Raw genomic sequence first — 15,002 nt, forward strand, 5'->3', positions numbered from 1 at the left:
TTTAGTATTTATCGTTTAAGTTAAGTAAACTAACATTATTAATTAAATTATTAATGTGGCTGTATTTCTTGAATTGAAGGTTGGATCTGAGATCTGTACTATTAGTATTACTACTAGTACTAGTTGTAGAGTGATAAATCAACTAATCAATATACTCACTTCCAGTTCTAAAACATCCATTAAAATTGACACAGATAGTACTAGTAGTAGTAGGGGCAGAAGAGACATTTATCTTCCCCATGGAGATCATCAGGTTACTTCAATTTCGAGTCAAGATCACAAAAAAAATGTGTAATGTATTCAATGTTAGGCAGTAGAAAATATCGTTGTATGTTTCCATCTATGTCTGCTAAGTTATTTCACCAAATAATAAGTGACATTCTATGTTTATAATAACACAAAATTCATGTGCTCCAAAATACTCACTTGCCACCTCCCTCCTGCCACTACTACCCAACAATGAGACTCAAGAACTTTCCCTGCTGGCACTATGCAAAAATACTTGACACACCCTGTCTAGCTGTCAGCACTAGTAATAGTATGATGATATTACATACAAACTAGATACTTTAATAGTATACATTACACATTTAACTAGATAACTTTTCTTTATTTTATCTTGATATCCTTATTTTTAATGGTGTAGTCATTCAGTGATTTACACAGTATTCCATTAAAACATATTAATTGGAGAAAGTATTAAAAAATTATGATGATACTATTATAACTTAAGTAGTGTACTGACATCCTGAGAAGGTGTGTCACACATTTTTATAGAGAAGAGACAAATATGATCTTACTTTGAACAATTTGGAAAAGCTGAAAGTGTGGTCATGCTACTCGTGCAGGAAATACATCTGATTCTCTAAATTAAGCTGAGATTAAACAATTAACAATGTTCTACTGCACTTTTACTCACAATTTAGATATTTGAATTATATTTAAACTTTTATGTTGTATTGTGTAATAAAGACTAGTTAATTGGTTTGTAGGGTGATTGGTTGAAAGAAAGCAAAAAAGCTCTTAATGAGTCCAGTTAAACTGAACCTCTGTTAACAGTGGTGTGCCACAGGGATCAGTGCTTAGGAATTTGATTTTCTTATTTGATAAAGGCATAGTTAGTAAACTAATAAAATTTGTTGATGACAGTATAATCTATATTAAGAATGTTGAGATACATCAGAATAATGGATCAATTGGTAAGTTAGACAAATACTATGTGCGAGATACTGGATTATAATGACTTAAATTACACATTTAATGTAGTTGGAAACATACCCATTAACTGAGATTAAAGAAAAGTATCTTCACATAGTGATGGGGAAGTCACTCAGTTTGTCAAAGCAAGCTGAAACACCTGAGCATGATTAAGTTAAGAGGGGAAGAGATGATTTCCTGAAAAAATAAAGGATGGATTTTAATTTTTGCTTTTTCTGAGAATGCTGGGATAGATTTGAAGGATAAAATGGTACCTTGTTGTCCATAATATTAACATGATAATTAGAGAAATTTTTCTTGTTTGTTATAATTTTTTTAAATTGTGGTTTCAAAATATTTGTGGATATATATATTGCAAGATATACCATTTTCAGATTTTTTTGCTCTATCTTTGTCATCATTGTATATTTATTCATATTTTTACACTTTCCTTCATAGCATCTTCCAATAATCTCTGTGGTTGTGCATGCACTCATGCAAATATCACTGCTACAAATCATGACATTGTCTTGTTTAGTGCTAGGAAGACATGACACTGAGAACTGTAACGTGAATATACTGTATGGAGAAGAAATTGTAGATTAATTAAAACATAAATTGTGCTCTACATTTAAGATTTTTAGGAAATATATACAAGATTTTGTAAAAGTTAGTATTTTTTTTTCACAGTTATAATTTAATTAAAATAGTCTTATTTTGTGCTTTGTACTAGTCAATACAACCAATAATTGTTATTACATGCAGCAACTTGTTCAAAGTATTGACAGGTATAAATGATGTAACAAGTAAGGAACCAAAAATTCATAATGCAAACTATTTTAGGAAATTTGGCATATACTTTCAGTATGACTATTTGAAATATATGATATAAACTACAAGTTTTGTAACATTCTAATAGGCCTCAGGTACTACTAAAGCATTATTTGAGGATACAAGTTTTATTTCCTGCATCTTTAAGTGTATGTAATTGTACACATACTTTACCTTTTTACTCTAAGTTACAGACATGTTTATATGCTAATGTTTTTTTAACAAGCCAATTTTGAGTTATTGAGTGTAGCCACTGTTGTATGTTATTTCTGCATATTAGGTTAGTTTAACTTTTTTCTTTTTCATACATTTTCTGCATTCCATCTTAGTGATGATTGTATATGTTATGATGTCATCAAGGAAAAAAGGTGTAATAAAATATCATGTTATGGCAGTCCATCTTGAGGACACTCCATTAATATTTTGAATTTATTGGAATATTCACAGTCCATACACTGTAGCAGACAATAAATCTTAGCAAGGAATAATATCATCCTTGTTTGTTTACAAGAGCAGTGGATTTTCCAAAGACTGGTGCTCATTTTTATCACTGTCTTTTGTTTAAGAGTTCTTTCTCTTTGGCCATAGAAAGATATTTAAAATTTTGTTACATTGTTGCTAAATTTTCACTGTCAGTTTTTTTTCTACTTTTTTCTTTTGGCCTAAATTATACTTTATTTTTTTATATATTTGTTAAATGGATCATTAAAAATCTTTGGTTGATTCTTGTCAAGCCCTTCACAACTGCTGTCATTTTTAAAATAGTTGTGGATGAGAGATCCAACATATATCATTTGTAAACGTGATCTCAGCCCTCTAGCAGTGTCTACATACTTGTTCTCAGAAGACATGATATTTATTCTGTTTTGCATAACATCTCAACTTGTAACTTTAGACAACGTTTCAATCTATCCAGGTATTAGTGTGTTGTACATCCAGTTGAAGTCGTAATTGTCCATTGAAGGTTCATAATAAGTTCTTCCTCAGGTGTGGCAGCTGACACAGAACACACTTAGATTTGTTCATAGCTGTCATGAAACGTTTGATGACAATTTCAGCACACTCATGTTTCTTCATGAAATCTGTTTCCAGTATACACTCTTGTATGTTTTCACACATAAACATTAAATATTAGTGTTAACCTCCATGTGGATTTTTACTTTGACCCATTGTTAGTTTTCGGCCCTGCATGCTATGATTTGTATATTTGTATTGTTTTGAGACATTCTTTTTTTGCACCATCATTAGCTATTCTCATTATCTTGACTATTTTTAATCAGGATCACATAACTGCTTTGATGTATTCATTACCTATAGGTCTCAATGATATTGCTTCAGTTTCCATGTGAATTTTGTAATCCTTTGACAAGCAGATATATTTATAAAATCTCTGCTGATTAATTTATATCTTCATAGATATTTCAGTTTCCTATTGGGGGATAAAGGTTTCATAATTTTGGTTTGCTTCTTCTTGTCATTATCTTCCAGAATCCTGTATTTAATGTTCTTTGATACTCACAACATCTACTCATACTCTTTGTATAACCTATCATCAATGCAAGTTAGATCTGTATTTATGACTCGGTCATTGACTTCTTTTTTTTCTTTTTTCTTTTAGGATGATGAAGATATCAGATTATTGTTCTGCTATAAACATTTGGTTTTGTCTTCCTTAGGTTCATCAGACTCTTTAATTCTGTTTTCTATTCATCATCCAATTTTGAACCTTTTCTATGACAAGTGGATATTGATATACTTTGTATTTCCTTGAATTTTTTCAATGTGTATTTGTGCTGCCAAAGGCAACGGAAAATTGGAAACTGGTCTTAAATCTTTCCCATCTCATTTATTATGTAGAAAAACTTTCTAGGTGGAATCTATAAGAATCTTATTAAAGTTCTTTCATCAAAATTTTAAAAATACCTATTTACACTTCCAATTCACCAACTTTCTCATCTGTATTTTTGTTTTTCATATTGTGCAGTGGTTTTTGGCACCCTTTGTCTTTTCCTGTTATCACACCATTAGCTGGTCTTCTACACACATCCAGTATTGATTTTCATCATTACATGGATGATTAGAGGTTTCTCTCACAGTGGTTGTTGCACACTGAATTTACCTGCCAATTAGCATCTCCTCTGGGATAAGATAGCTCACGAGTCCAAGTCTCAGCTTGTGCTTACTCAATATTGTGTTCATATGAGATTTTGTATTAACAATTTTCCAGGAACTCTTCACCTTTGCCCTTCTCCTTTGGCTTTGCAATCCTTCAAATTTTGGGTGTGAGTACTTCTTCATTTGATAAACATTTCCTCTCTGATTCGAGAATGATGTTTCTCTAAAACTTCTATGGCAATTCCTATGGATTGTGATTTCTTGAGACACAATTAATGGGATCTTTCCCCTTCACAGAGTCTACTCTCAAACCTATTCTCTATTGCAATTTCTCTTTCTATTCTTGATTACACTTAAGTGTGGCTCATTCATGAGTTTCTTATTGTAGGTTCCTCTTTTCTTCCACTTCCTCCAGATCTGGATATTTTCACCATTATCTTTCTGCAGGTTTAGGGTAATGTGTTGGTGGACTGTCATATTTTGGGTTTGTAGTCTTCTGAGATATCACAGTCTCACCATTCGGTTGGAGTTTTGAACTGTTCTGTATGAATGTCAGGAGTTCCTGCTTTTGTTACACCATCATTGTGTTTTGGTACTTACAAGCAAAATTGAATGTGGTGGCATATATCAACAGGTAGTGTGGGATTCAATTTCATAGTGTTTGTTTGTAGCTGTTTTCCTTCTTTGGTTACATTCAAATCATATCTTTCTCAGAGATGGTTGTTTTCTCTACATTCGTCACAAGAAGGTTCTGATGCTTTAGGCCCATCTTGGGAGATTTTCTTTCTCTATGCCTACTGACACACATACTGTTGAAAAAGATATAGTTGTGTATGTATGTGTGTGTGCATATGTACATAATAATGCATAAACACACTTATATTAATATTTATTCAGCATTACTATTTGTATTTTATTTCATTTTTAGATACCAGAGTATGTGACACTGTTGCCTTGCAACAATGCATAGCACCCTACTTACCTGTTAATCATTATTGTCATTTTTTCAAAACATTAAAAATATATCTTAAATCTCAATTTGTAATTATTATTTATGTTTATAGTGATATAGATATTAAGAGTATTCTAATTTTAAAATAATATTGATTTGCTAATGATTCACATGTATGCTTCTTTAGATATGTCATATGATGATCATTTTAAATGTTTTTTGTTTGATAACCCTTTGTGGTATCAAACTTTCTGTTCCATCAAAATTCAAAATTACCAGAGAATGGAACTCCTGGTCTGAAATGTTGTGAACATTAAAACATCTGTTTATCATAAACATTTTTAGTGGTATATGTTTTAACCCTTTTTTGTTTTCAATTTAATTATACCACAATGGTCTTCGTTTGACTTTTAATTTTGTTTTACTTCATTTTAGTATCGTTAAACAACACTAGCACTTGATTGCATGGATGATAAAGTGATGCTATGTTTAAAATTTCATGGTTAAAATGTTCTCCTTTAATATCTGTTTGCTCTTCTTACTACTTGGATGAAATGCTGCATATTGAAAAAGGTGCAAGATCAAAGGTTGGTAATAAATTATTTTAATTTGGAGTTTAAGTTGTTTTTCAACTTATGATGACTTCTCTCTTCCTTTTCACTACATCAAATAAAAAGTAATACTAGTTTTACTGGTGTAGACTGCCAATTTCATATTGCTGCTTACATTTTGCTGCAATGAACTCAAAAGCTACATCAACCAACATTGGAAATGTAAAAGGTGTGGTCCAATGCTGGTCAGAATTAAATATCTTTCATGGCTTTCATAAGCTATAACTGACTATCCATGATCAGAAACATATATAACTGTTTTTTAAAAGGAGTTCTTAGTGATATTATTGAAATAAATTCCCAAAAGAAACATAAGCAGGAAATTATAATACCTCAGAAGAAAATTATTTTAAAACAAACTAATCAATATTTCCTAGGGTGGGTTAAAGACATGACAGTGAAGATTTAAAACTGTGAAAAATCATCTTTGTACTAAACATCTTAATAAGAATTTTGAAATGTTGATTACATGTAAGAAATTTGATAATTCAATTTCTTTACCTGAGAAAACTAACCGTAAGGACAATTGCAATTTTAAACTATTTTAACTAACATTTATCTTGGTTATAATACCTTGTCTCTGTTAGTGAAAAAACTGAATTGCACTGTTACAACAAAACTTGACAATGAAGATAAAGTTAGATTTAATTATTCGTTGGATAAGTATTTTTTATTCTATTAGATGTAAAGAAAACAAGATGAATAAAAACAAATTGAGAATTTATAGACCTGCAAATAGGGATCATAAAAAAAAAGTAAGGAAACATGGCTAAAGATACTGTAGACTTTATTTACTCACACTACAAACCCTTATTTTGGCTTCATGCTATTACCTAGATTTACATTTGTTGGAGTAATTGAAGAATCTTCATAGTTCTTATATACCATTCTTCCTGAGCTCCAGCAGTAATGGACAATTATTGATCTATTACTGATACATTGCAAACCCTCTTCCATGGCTCAGTGGTAAGTCTAAGGGCTTATAATGCTAAAAGTTAGGTTTCTATATTTGCTATGGACACAAGTGGACTAATTTGTAGCATTTTGCTTAATAATAAACATCATACTTCAATGCATGGTAATTGATAGATACATGTCATCACTTGGGAAGCGCTTAGTACTTCCCTAGTATGTCATTAGGCATTTGACACATTCATATTGATTAAGATATATTATTTAGCATATTATTAAAAGCTTTGGATACAACTGTGGTAAAAGAAGTGAGAGAAGTTAAGTTAGTGAAAGTGAAGTTAGACTGCATGATTGTTATTTTAGCTATAACTTAAAGTGAGTTTCAAAGGGTGTTCTAGAGTAAATGAACCCGTCTGTGTGGACTTTGAAAATGAGACAATTATTTGTAGTTCTGGATATGACTGTGGTAACCCACGGGGTAATGTAAGAAAATTGATTGCAGATTGTATAGTAAGAAACAGAGTAGAGAAAAATAATTTATCTTGTCAATTGGATTCTAAAATAATTGAATCAGACTGTGTGGACTTTTAATGAGAAAAGAGAATTATTTAAAGTTTTAAATACAACTGTGATATCCTATTATGTAAAGAATTTTTGTACATATGTTTGACTTGTTTTAAATATATATATTACTTTAAAAGAAGTGGGTTGTGTGCTGTCAGTTTATTGTTCAAATTTATCGTTAACAAGCACAGACACCTACTGTAAAAGAATTCCAGCCCACATATATCCAAAACCTGACATAAATGTATCCCAGAGTGGTAATGTGAGCTTGTTATCTTCCTCCACTGTGAACCTAATACTATTATGGCAGGCATTCATATTGTTATAAGCTATATTTTTTAATGTGCATGATGTTAAGATTGGAAAGCTATAATGTAGGCCTAGAAAGTTCTAAAAGTTTGATTCCAGAGTTTCTAGTTATTTTGACAGTAAATTATAAATACAAGGTTCAGTGAAGCAATAAAAAGACAGTAGAGTTGTTCCTTGCCAGTAAAGTGAATCATTGTGTTTTCATTTTACAGTAAAGTTGTACAAGTAAGTTTATTGTTATATTAGTAAGTGCAGTCAACTCATTTGTAAACTTGGTCTACAAATGAATACTGTGTTCCAGCTTGTGAAAATGTTAAGGAAGAAACATACTATTTTTTATTTTTTACATGGACTAGGCTTTGAATTATTTTCAACAAATAATTTTAAAGAATTGCTAACAAAAGATAAATGTTACAATTATTGTGTCAGAAGTGGGGTTATTTTGGTGGAAATAAAATAGAACTTAACCTTTTGAAGATGACAGAGTTAAGTAGTAGAAGTGGAATGTTACTTGAGATAAGAAAGTTATTTAAGCAATATCAAGAAGAAATTTACATAAAATTTAAAGAAAAACCTAAAAGAAGAACAGGATAAAAAATTAAAAGAAGACTAAGAAGAATGGGGCAGAAAGTTAGAAAAAAAAAAGAGAGAGAAAATAAAAATAAAAGTAGGAAGAGCAGGATGATTATTGGGAGGAGTTAAATGAAAGAAAGAAACCTACCATTTAAATAAGAATTTAAATTAAAATAAATATGATTGAACAAGAATGATTAAGCTATAGCTATAGGGGACACACAAAATGATTACAAGAAGTTTGGAGAAATGCAGGACAGCAAAGAAGTACAGCAAGGTTATAATGACAAATGAAATAACAAAAGACATCAACCAAGTAGAAAGGAATATCAATGATAGAATTAAACATTTGAAAAGTGAATTATCAAATACAAAGATTAAATTATTCACACCTCTTCCTGCATTGGATCAGAAGTTTCAGCTTGAACACCATCTGCTACAAAATATGGAATTGGAGAACTTGTATGATCTATACCTATTAATACTACTGCTATTAATACTACTACCTATTAGTACTACTGCTTTGCCACCAGTTATTGAAGGACTTTCTAGAGCTATTCCAGCCATGACACTACCAAATCAAGTTCCATAATTTAGCTGGCCAATTCAACATCAGCCATTTGAGAAACCAACAGATTATGATGGAAAGTTACCATAGGAGGCATACCAGGTTTAGTTTTAAATAATTTCCAGAGAGAACAGGTGGAATAGTGAGCAACAAGTCATCCATCTTGCTGCCCAGAACCAGTTGTGACAGCATTAAGTAACCTTCTAGCTAAGAGCCATTACAACTATCAAGCATTGGTAGCCACGTTTTTCAAGAGGTTTGAAGTGTCACATGAGAAAGAAGCATCCAGAGCAAATTTTTAGAACAGGGTATGGAGGAAAGAGAATGCCATAGCTAAACTTATAGATGATTTGGAAAGGCTTGCCCAATTATCATATCTGGTTACTTCTGTTGAAATAATGGATCTGTTGGCATGTGACCAATATATAGATGTCATAGTAGATGAGGATATGATAATTAGGCTAAAGCACAATAGGCATATATCCTTGAACAAAGTTTTGCAGTTAGTGGTGGAGCTAGAAGCTATTAAAGTTACAGATAAAGTACTAAAGGCACTATCAAGGAGTATGAGAACATCAGATCCTTTGGCATTGAAATGTCAAATACTCCTGAAGAACTGAAAGAGTTAATCAGATAATTAATTGCATAGAATGGAGGAAATGAACAATGATGAAATTTGTGTTGCATGTTGTAACTTAAAATTACATATTGTGAGGAATTGTAGATAAAAGCCAGTATGGAATAAGAACTTTTTTCAGAGGATACTACATATAGAAAGAGGGAACTGTTATAATTATAGAAGATATGGTCATTACAGCCTATACTGTAAGGATTCAACCACTTATTAAACCATAGGGACAATACCCTGAGGATGTGCATTTAAGCCTGTCAGCTCAAAGAAACAACAGAGAGCTAACCAGGCATCAAAAAGTAGGAACTAGCTGGATTTATGGGGCAAAGTCCATTGGGAAACATTCCACTACTCCAATAAGAAGGTCATTATTTGAGGAAAGTTGTCCATGAGTTTTTGGGTTTATTGATGGAAATTCATGCAGTATATTGACCAAAGCTAGCTCTACAACTCCAATTCTTCAACCCGATTTGTTAGTGAAAGATGTAAAATTGGTTTCAGAGATAAAGAAAAAAAAAGAAGATTTTATGGGAACAGCAGGTGGACATGAAGTAACAGCAAAAGATAATTTGGAAGCTACTCTCACTGTAGGAAGTTTATATACACTATGTGATATGTAGGTAATTAACATTGAAGAAGGTTGCATCTTGGGAACTGTCGTCATGCATGGACATGGGTGCAAGGCTGGACTAACTTGAAATAGCTTCACAATATATGACCAGAAAATCCCAATATAGCACATGGCAATTACTACACCAAAGGTTGAACTTTCAGTGAAAACAGGTAGGTTTGTCATTGTAATACCACAGAATGAAATAATCATACCAAAAGTTACTTTTAATAAGTCTTCATCTAGTGACTTGGGCATAGCAGAACCAAAAACTGACATTTCCTGAAGAATTGTTGATTGCAAGAGCTCTCGTGGATGTGAAGAATAATCATGTCAGACATGATTTTAACCAGAGAATACTGTGATAAAACGAAAGATTGTCATGATGTTAATGCTGATGAAACTGGATTTCTTCAAGATGACATTGTATGGCTGTACAATCCCCATTGCAAGAAAGGGAGAATTCCAAGGTTAAGCAGGTGCTGGAAGAGGCCATGTGCATTACAAAAGAGAATCCAGAAGGATAGGTGATCCAAACATTAGGTCACCCATTGGGATTGTATTTAGAAGTACATCAGTAAGAGTACAGCCAAGTAGGTGACTCCAAAGAAGAACCTGTCAGTGGAAATTCAACTTGGTGAGTAGTTCAGAGTTCCTTCCTGTTGAAACTACTTTCAGAAGATGATCAGGGATGGAGCCGACAGCAAATTCACTTGATCACCTACCCAGAATGAACTTCCATCAGCATTAGGACAGTGAGTGATAATAAGGAGCAAGACACCTTCCCACATGTATTCTATGGGTATTGGAACAGAAGACCACCAAAAAGATTTGGTGAATGGACAATTTTATTAGGATAATTCAAGGGACTTCACAATCCAGGGAGGGGGCAGTGTGATGAGCTATGTTTTTATTTTTTTAATTAGATGTTAGAGGGTAAATAATGTTTATATCGAAAAATTATTATGCAGGCCTAGAAAACTCTAAAGATTTTGATGTCAGAATTTCTTGTAAATTCGAGGATAAAATATAAATACGAGGTTCAGTGAAGCATCGAAGAAACAGTAGAGTTGTTTCTAGCCAGTAGAGTGAACCAGTCAGTGTGTTCTTGTAAGAAATGAGTAGAAAAAATGCTTTCTACACTCTTAACTAAATGAATTGTGTTTGCAACGTTTCGACTTTAGGCTCTCTACAGGTAAAGAACAAAATACAACTGATTGTGATGGAGAATTAGTTGAAATTTGAACATAACATCAGTCACGATTGTGTGTAGCGAAAGAAGTCAATAATACGTAATATAATTAAAACATTGTTAGCGAAGTGTAAAACAAAAAGTTTAGTTTTTATATTTATGTAAATAGCCTTATTCTTACACACACACACACACACACACACACACATATATAGTATGAAACTGATCGAGCAATAACTGAGTGAATTTATACTGACATACAAAAACCAAGTCTAAATGTGCAACAGATAGCGTGTTCAACAATCAGTATCGAGTGATCTTGAAATTACGACTATGACAACATTTTAATATAAATCATACTATATAAATATTCTTCGTTCTCTATAAGATCTCTGTTTTTAGTAGGATGGATCTGTGACAGTTTTCACCCTTATGAACTATCAGAAAGTGTGAGACGAGAATCATGTTACAGTCCCTGTGTGAACAATTTTGTTAGGTGTTCAAGTGTTCCCTCACGAGGAGGACGATAAGTTTCTCCAATGTACGAAAGGTCAGAGATGTTGCATTGAAGCTTATATACAACGTTTTTAACAGTACACGAGTTTTTCTAAACCTGAATTACGTATCTTAGAATTTCGATTACGTTCAGGACATTGTTGAGGCACTAGTGGTGATTTTACTGATAATTATTTTAACTTCTACCCAGGATTCCCTATTAAATGTACATCAGTATTATTTTGTAAAATTGTTTTGCGAATTTCACGGCTAACATCTTCATTAATAGATGGAAATATTAATGCAGCTTTTTCTCCTTTCCACTTTTCGGTTTGTTTATGTTTAATTTGTTCAGTGTTTTTAGTACATCCTTGGGGATTATTATTAGCATGAAACAATGTTTTAATTTTGTTGTTGCTTCGTTGCCTTGTTGCATCGTCAGTATATCAAACATAAAAAAATCTGGTTTTAAAGGTGCTTCTGAAATGGCTTGAAATTCCAATTCATGTATTAAAAATTACAGCAAAAGTGAGTGCCGTACGGTTTCCCATAGGTACACCCTTGATTCCAGCTGATTTTCCACCGTAGTCAATCGTATTTAGTTCTTTGCCTGAAGTGGGCCTAAGGCCGAAACGTTGCAAAATAAATCCATTTAGTAAGAGTGTAGAAAGCATTTTATGTGATTTTTTTTTCATTGTTTAATTTTATTTATGAATTTTTGATGAAAATATAGATTTGTTAATTTATCATCTATTGTTTTGTCCAACTTTAATTTTTCGTTTACTTCATTTTAGCATAGTTAAACAATACAATAGTATTTGATCACTGCGTGGATAGTTTTTGATGCTACTTTTAAAATTATGTTATTAAAAGTTCTTATGTAACAATTGTTTGTTCTTTTTACTACTTAGACAAAACGCTATGCCTTGAAAAAAAAAGGCGTAAGCCAAAACATCGGTAATAAACTTTTATTCTGTAGTTGGTTATTTTCAACTTTAGGTTATGGTCAGGTTGTTAGGGCGCTGACTCGCAATCCCCGTCCCACCAAACATACTCATCCTTTCAGCCAAGGAGGCATTATAATGTGACGGTCAATCCCATTATTTATTGGTAAAAGAGTAGCCCAAGAATTGACGGTGGGTGGTGCCTTCCTTCTAGTCTTTTACTGCTAAATTAGGAACTGCTAGCGCAGATAGCCGTCGTGTAGGTTTGCGCGAAATTCAAACCAAACCAACTTCAGGTCCTAAGTTTCTGTGAAGCTTTCTAGCATATATATATATATTTATTTATTCATTCCTAGGACCAGTTCTTTTAAATGACGTACAGAAAAATCTGGTGTCGATATATATATGTATCCCGTGATTATGTCAGGTAACGAAACGTAAAAAAAATTAAAAAGTGTAATAATATGATATTACACGACTTTTTTTTTTTCGAATGAGGAAAATCGAGGGAAATATTTCATTTTCCTTTTGCTCACCGTTCATGATAAAGTAAAGCATTTACGGTAGTTTACACGAAGTTTAACCAAAATGAAATTACAAGTGCCAGCTTTGGCTTCTGCCTTATTCTAGTTGACACTTTTCCAAAAAAATTCATGTAATTTATCATTGAATAATATGATACTAGCAGTCACAAGAATTTTGCTGAACTGAAAGAGAGAATCGTGTAATAGCAGGCTTTCACAGAATATGTTCATGTATAATGTAGATTATTGTTCTGATCACGTTATCTCTTACATACGGACAGAAAGGTAATATCTGGCCCTTCAAAGCTTTCCTTGCACAACCACCCCTTGGAAAAGCATAAAAATTCAACCCACCCTCTTCTTTCCAGGAAGTTATCGATTCTCATCTTAAACTTTTGTAATGGGGTGGCCTCCACCACTACCGAGAACAACTCAGCCAAAATTTACTTAATGGAGTCTAGCCTGTCTGGGGTGCTTGAGACTTATTGTTTAACTTAAGAATTAACTATGGGATCTAGACTCATTAGCTTTTAGATAATTTTTCTAAGTTATTTATGTACCATAAGCCTGTATGTTTATGACTTTATGGTTTACAGAATTCGTACTACGAGTTACATAAAAAATATAGACGTACCATCAAAAATGCAATTAATATTACTAAATACTGAGATATACTATGTACTTTTCATGGAAATTGGTGATTTCACTCAATTTGTGGGTCAGTTCTGTACCGTGTTTGTTTTAAGAAGCAATAACATAAGATTAATCAGTATAATGCATTATTTTAACACAAGTTGATGCTAAGCAATCAAGAGAGGCGCCTCAGAGTAGTAGAATTTTAATTTGCAAAATCTTGTCGAATGGATCAAGTGCTTAAAAAATCTACTTGTCCCCTCCCCATCTTATAAAACATGTAGGAAAAGTAGAATATAAGTTTCAAGATTCTTCCGATAAGTCAGCTGTAGTTTTACGAATTCACAACGCTAAAATCCCAGATTCGATTCCACGCAATCACAGAGCGCAGGTAGCCTATTGTGTAATTTTGCGCCTAAACAAACAAACACACACAAAAAAAAGATTGATTTTAACACTGAAAGTAATTATGGGATTTCAAACTGAGAAAGCAAGATAAAATTCACCGACGATCCAGTTGTTTGCATAACTCCTATAAATTAAAATATTTTAATATTTATATTTCATAAAATCTGCATTATTTTCAGACAGTGCACAACGATACTGTATGCATACAGTTTTTAAGTTTGTAAAATGGGAAATACGTATATATGTTTTAAAAAGTGTCTGATTCATGAAATAATTATAATCGAAATCTATAAGCCCTCTTGTCTTAGGCCTAATGTTAGTTAAGCCTTTACTAAATACGCCTGTATTCGATAAAGAGATAAGTTAACAATGTAACTTCTGTACGTTTCTTGCTTTAGTTTAATTAGGGCTAAACTTTACTGTTCCTAATGCTATCAGTAAATAAACTTATAATGTTATTCCACGACTTAACGTTAGACTTTTTTTTAACAACTGTGATAAGCTTTTAATAAGTTATACAAAATGTCTACTAAAGTATATTTACATCCACCTGAAGTGCGCATGCATGCGCATTTATGTACTAAAATGCACTCGCATTTTCAGGACAAACAAAACTGAGTATTGTTATAATATAATCAAAAACACTTTATGTGTTTACTACCATTATGCCCCAAGTTGAACAAACAATGAATGAATATTTGCTGTACAATTCTTATCAATGCTCTAAGTGTAGCTACCAGTTTGGCCGCCAATTTTGATTTCATTCCTTTAAGTCGCATGCTCAATCCTTTTTTGGCCGCACCTTTTTCTAAAACCTAAGGTGTTTTTCATTAGATATGACTTTTTGTCAATACACGCCAACAAACTACAACAAGTAAGAAAGTGGCACTTGATAGTAACCAACATTAGCTTTAGGACCACAACCCTATTATT

General features: G+C 32.4%; 1 protein-coding gene across 1 annotated transcript in view; it reads left to right on the forward strand.

Moving 5' to 3' along the window:
• Positions 1 to 15,002, forward strand: part of LOC106458556 (myotubularin-related protein 13-like) — a 121,615-nt gene that overhangs the window by 489 nt on the left and 106,124 nt on the right. The gene's annotated exons all lie outside the window — the stretch shown is intronic.

Source organism: Limulus polyphemus, unplaced genomic scaffold (assembly GCF_000517525.1).
Source record: "Limulus polyphemus unplaced genomic scaffold, Limulus_polyphemus-2.1.2 Scaffold485, whole genome shotgun sequence".
Classification (NCBI taxonomy): domain Eukaryota; kingdom Metazoa; phylum Arthropoda; class Merostomata; order Xiphosura; family Limulidae; genus Limulus; species Limulus polyphemus.